Source organism: Triticum dicoccoides, chromosome 2B (assembly GCF_002162155.2).
Source record: "Triticum dicoccoides isolate Atlit2015 ecotype Zavitan chromosome 2B, WEW_v2.0, whole genome shotgun sequence".
Classification (NCBI taxonomy): Eukaryota; Viridiplantae; Streptophyta; class Magnoliopsida; order Poales; family Poaceae; genus Triticum; species Triticum dicoccoides.
Genome location: NC_041383.1, coordinates 104,553,859 through 104,559,748, shown reverse-complemented (window position 1 = coordinate 104,559,748; position 5,890 = coordinate 104,553,859). Strand labels below are relative to the sequence as shown.

General features: G+C 46.9%; 1 long non-coding RNA gene across 2 annotated transcripts; it reads left to right on the top strand.

Moving 5' to 3' along the window:
* Positions 1 to 881: 881 nt before the first annotated feature.
* Positions 882 to 4,181, top strand: LOC119362373. Of its 2 annotated transcripts, XR_005173375.1 has the most exons (3): positions 882 to 1,603; positions 1,779 to 1,862; positions 1,995 to 4,181. It is a non-coding gene; the product is annotated as an uncharacterized LOC119362373 (long non-coding RNA). The 2 variants fall into 2 exon arrangements; XR_005173374.1 differs by having other exon boundaries at positions 1,779 to 4,181.
* Positions 4,182 to 5,890: the final 1,709 nt, after the last annotated feature.

Below are 5,890 nucleotides of genomic sequence, written 5' to 3'. Positions count from 1 at the left end.
ATCTTTTTGGAGTAGTTTGTCATTTACTCGTGTGCTTCATTTATATCCTATGAGTAAATGGTTGAATGATTTGAATATCATAAATCTGAAATTATATATGCACTTGAACAATTCATGAAAGAATATTGAAGGAAATGAGATTTCACATATAAATATACTATCTTAGACATCTTCTATGATTGTGAGCCCCATTAATTATTTTCAAACCTAAGCAAATTAGTTGAAATTGGACAAGGAAGACAACATAATGAGTTATGCTTGGGTATATTTGTATAGAAGTTATATTGTTATAGATCCTCCAACATGTGGTGCTTGCTATTTAGAATCCTTTGCTAGCCAAAATATCTGTACTAAGCGGGAATACTGGTTGTGCATCCCAATTCCTTGAACCAAGTTTCTTCCATGAGTGTCCACCATATCTACCTATATGCGGTATTTACCTGCCGTTCCAAGTAAATTTGCATGTGCCGAACTCTAAACCTTCAAATAATAATCTGTTTTGTATGCCCGAATTACTCATGCACTACTAGAATCAGGGAATTTGCCGTCTGCCAATTCTTTGCCGTCAGCTAGCGGACGGCAAAGAATATCTTTGCCATCAGCTACCAAGAAGCTGACGGCAAACAAATGGCAGACGACAAAGAAGGTCTTTGACATCTGCCATTTCTTTGCCGTCCGCTGGCTGACGGCAAAGAATCTTTGCCATCCGCTGGCTGACGGCAAAGAGGGAGGTGACACCCACTAACGAAAAAACTAACGGCCACTTTCATTGCCATCCGCTAGAGGACGACAAACAACCCGAAAGCAGACGGCAAAGAAAATAACCTAACGTATCTAACGGCCTCCCCCGGCACACACCCACCCACGACCCACACAGCCTCGGACCCCACCCACGATGCACACACGCCCAACCCACGCACACACACCCACGTTGGATCCCATCTCTCTCGTCTTCCTCGATCCCCTTTCTCCATCCCACACCGCCGCCAGATTTCGGCGATCCCCGCCGTTCCCCACCGCCCAGCTCTCCTCCCCGATGTCACCTCTCCCTGCTCACCATCTCCACCAACCGGTTTCTCTCCTCGCCCAGGAGAGTCCCGCCTCCTCGCCACCAAGGCCGCCGCCGCCTCGAGCGGCGCCGCCTCCTCCTCGAGCGGCGCCGCCTCCTCCTCGAGCGCCGTGCCACAGACCTCGCCTCCCGCGCCCTCGCCGCCCGCGCTAACATCGACGCCACCCACGCGCGCCGCCTCGCCGTCGCCCGCGACATCAGCTCGACCAACGGCGAGATCGAGGACACGCAGCAGAAGGCAGAGGAGTGGGACCGCTTCTATGAGTCCAACAGGAAGGAGATGGAGGAGTTCCAGCCGTCGTCTCCACAGCCTCCATCCACCTCGGCCGCAGCCACTTCTCAACCCCACGAGCAGCCTCCTGGCCTAGTTCCTCATCACCGTCCTCCTCCCGATCCCTGTCCACCTCCGCCTCCACCTGGTGGTCCCAGAGGCGATGATTCCCCATCGCCTCGGCCGCCGTAGAGCTCTGCGAAGCCGCCGCGGGTGGTGGAGACTCCGTCCCCGTCATCGAGACGCCGCAACCCAACTCAAGTGTTAGCCCCAACTTTGCTCAATTAACTACCTCTCTTGTTGTATATGAGTTGGAGAGTCGCGTAATTCTGTAATGTGGGATGTTGTCTCAGTTTCTGTGCGATGCGTAGACTAGATTAGGGGATAAACTGATGAATTGATGCTTGATTCTGATGGTCATGGTGTGCTGCTTTGCAGGTTAAGTTCAGCGTGGAGGTGCCTCCCTTGATATGCCAGGAGTGCTACCAAACAACTCTTCTCGAGTACTCAAAGTGTTTCGAGGTACCATTTCTATGCTAAAACCTGTATCAAATGAAGAACATTGGAATTCGTGAGGACAAACATTATGCAAAGAGTTACAAAGCACAACCAGGAATGTGGATTTATGCCAAAGCTTAACGACTACACGTTCAGTAATCATGAACTGCAGATACAGAGTTCCGGGTGATGTCGCAGCGGGAGCTCGTCAGGAAGTGCCGAGGCTCAAGTCCTCTGTGTCTCAACTGCAGGCAGCCCTGCAGGAGCTACAGAGCAGCGGGTTGCACTCGGAAGATGCCGGGATCGGGGCTACGGAAGCCAGGAAGGCCGACCTCATGGCTAAGAAGTCCAAGCTGGACGAGACCCTGGCTGCAGCCCGCCAGTTCAGAGCACTGCTTCGGCAGTAGCTCCAGAAAGCCTTCGCGTCACAGGTTAGGGATCAAAAGGCAGCACAAAACTGACTAGTTATGTGGTACAAGCAAAACGACATTCATTAGCTAGCTCATCAATCGCTTTGGATTAAGGATGCAATGCAAGTGTGGCGGGCTAGTGGACAGTAACATAGTAGTACAAATGTAGTGTTACTTTTAGGCAAATGTTGAGCAAATTTTGAACTAATGGATGAGTTTCGTGGGACGAAGCGGGCTGCCACTTGCACTCCTCCTACTGATGAAACGAACTTCAAATGACTCTACATGCAGATACATGCTTTTTATTTCAGTCTTGTTTAGAGGAGGCCCCGACGGTGTCGAGCTGCTGTTGCTGCGGGCACAGCGACGTCGGCGTGGTCGGGGTGGTCGCAACCCTTCAAGATTCTCAACAGCGACGTCTCGGCGCTGATGGCAGAGTCGACGGCGAGCATCGGCAGGTACAAGTTCAGATCATCCATGAATTGGTAGTTATTGGTCATATTTAGTTGCATTTTGGTCAGTCCGGTTGTGGCTATGGAGCACTTATTTTGGTCATGTGCTAGATCTGTCATGTAGGAGTATTTGGCAATGGATATTTGCTCATACAGAATTTTGATAATCAACTAGGAATTACAATTAGAATCAAAGCAATGCTACTTGTACTCCTTTCATGAAAAAAGGCTACTCGTAGGACCCTTGTAGGAGACCATCCTCAAGATCGATGAGAAGATGAGGTCTGGACCCTTGTAGGAGACCATCCTCAAGCAGCGCTAGATGTAACTTGACTGCTTCAAACCCAATCCGTGCTTGCTCCTCTTAATCAACTAGATTATATTAATTAATACTAGCTACTGAACTTCTTGGATTATGTTACCAATTTTGATGATGGGCGTCCAGCTATTATATTAGTAATTTGATTTTGGTAGTACCGTTGAATTTGGTTGCTGCTATTCATTTATGTATGTGAAGGAGTTTGATAATGTGTTCTTTTTTTGTTTTCAAAATGAAGGACGCTGCATCCAGGTAGTGGGAATAGTTAGTCCTTGCTATCAATGGTAGTAGCATTTTTCACTGTTGAGTGTGAGGGAATTTGATGATCATCTACTTTTGCCTATCATCTACTTCTGATGTTTTCCATGAAAGTGACACGTGATCTTCCTTTGTTTTTCTTTTAGCTGATAGTATGATAACTGCTTGCTTGGCAGAAGTTATGGTTGTGCTGTTTCTTAGCTAAATAAAGAAACTGAGATTTAGTTTGATTTGGAGCGCCTCTTGTTGTACCACAGTTCCTTCTCTTACAGCTGTACTTGTACAACAGGTTTTGGATTGGGAGGGGAAAATGCTCTTCCTTCAGTCTCTGTTGAAGTCAAACCCATCCATGCAAAATCTATACTGCAGTATAATTAATGTAGATGAATATATATGCCTTGCACTTTTATCGTGCATGCCATTCAACTAACTTGCTCTTGTCCATGCAGATGGAGTAGGAGGACGAGCAGCAGCAGCAAATCAGCCTGATGATGACGGGGTGCGGAACGCAATGGTGATCATGCTGATGGCATGAAGAAGGCTGATGACCACAACCTGGACCTTTTGGCATTTAGAGATGGCAAACACAGGCGGCGTGGAGACAACAACCTGGACCACCCACCTCCCTTGCCTTTTTAATTTTGGTTGTGGTGGTTGCATCACCGTCAGGGTCGCAAATTAGTATGTAGTGTGCTTGTGGAGTTGGGTCTGGACTGCAGTGTCCATCCAGTAGTTTAGGTGTTGTTGCTGCTAGATCCCATGATGCTCACCTAAGTTTTGTGTTATGTAGAGGCCAACCTTTGTGATCTTATTTGTCGACACTTGTGTGATCTCGTCTTACTTTGTGATACAAGTTGTACGATATATATGTTTTTATGGATGATCTTGTGATGTTCTTTTTTTCCTGTGGTCTGTGTTAGATATTTGTGATATATGCATGGGCTATACATATGAATATGCATTGCTGAACATACTGTAAATCGATGACAGAGATGGCAAAAAAGGAGATTTGCCGTCCGTGCATCTGGACACTTTGCCTACAGCCACGGACGACAAAGGCCTGCCTTGTAGTGACGTCCAGCTGACATCATTCGGCAGATGGCAAAGGCCGGACAAAATTTGCCATCAGCTAATTTGGTCAGTTTGCCATCAGCAGCTGACGGCAAAGGCTTTGCCGTCCGCAGTGGACGGCAAAGGCCTGCCGTTAACCACCTAACGGAGTAACAGCGCATTTATTACCGTCCGTCTTCTTTGCCGTCCGCTGCTGATGGCAAAGGCCCCTTTGCCGTCAGCTGCCCGAAGCAGACGACAACGCAGCTCTTTGCCGTCCCCTACTTTGCCGTCACCTTTTGCCGTCCGCGGCTGACGGCAAAGGTCTTTGCCGTCCGCCATCCAAGCCTTTGCCGTCCGCCATGGCAGATGGCAAAGTAGCAGATTCCTGTAGTGATGTAGCGACTAGGGGCTGTCAGTATCTTCCATGCTAGGTGGCTTATTCTCACGATGAGTGGACTCCGCTCATCATTCATGACAAAAATGGCTGGTAACTGGGATGCCCAGTCCCATGATCAAAAGATCAAAATCAAATCAAAATAATTGCAAGCAAAAACTCCCCCAGGATTAATGTTAGTTGGAGGCACCCGTTGTTTCGGGCAAACAATGGATTGATGATTGTTGGTAGAGGGGGAGAAAAAACTTTACCATTCTCTTTGGGAACCGCCTATAATGTATGTAGTATGGAAGACTTTGGGAACTCTTGGTTGTTATGTTGACAATGAAAGCATACCTCTCAAAATTATTTATCTCTATTTCAAAATCGAGCTCTGGCACCTCTGCAAATCCCTGCTGATCGATTGTTATGTTATTATTGTTGAGAGAACTTCCAGTAGTGAAAGTACGAACCTTAGGCCTTGTTTCCTAGCATTGCAATACCGTTTACGCTCACTTTTATCATTAGTTACCTTGCTGTTTTTATAATTTCATATTACAAAAACCTTTATCTACCATCCATATTGCACGTGTATCACCATCTCTTCGCCAAACTAGTGCACCTATACAATTTACCATTGTATTGGGTGTGTTGGGGACACAAGAGACTCTTTGTTATTTGGTTGCAGGGTTGTTTGAGAGAGACCATCTTCATCCTACGCCTCCCACGGATTGATAAACCTTAGGTAATCCACTTGAGGGAAATTTTCTACTATCCTACAAATCTCTGCACTTGGAGGCCCAACAACGTCTACAAGAAGAAGGTTGTGTAGTAGACATCAGTCCCATGCAAGAAATGGGAATGAATGTCAATCATCCTGCCACTGTCACTTGGCCGCAAACATTGAGATGCCTGGTTTTTAAATTCTAGTAAATGCAAAACTTGCCTGAAATTCATGAAACTTGGCATGCTATCATGGAGCGGCATCAACATGTCATGGTAAAAATTTTGTCCAATTTGGGGCAGGTTTGGGGATATGCTTCCCACAAACCAGAGCTTCTCACAACAAGCCTGATGATTTCGGTAGGGAACGTCCCACCTTTGGGGACGAAACGATATCCACTGCCTCTTATTGGTTTCAAATTTTGTCTAGTGTCAACATAGAACAACACGAGTGTTGTGTCAAT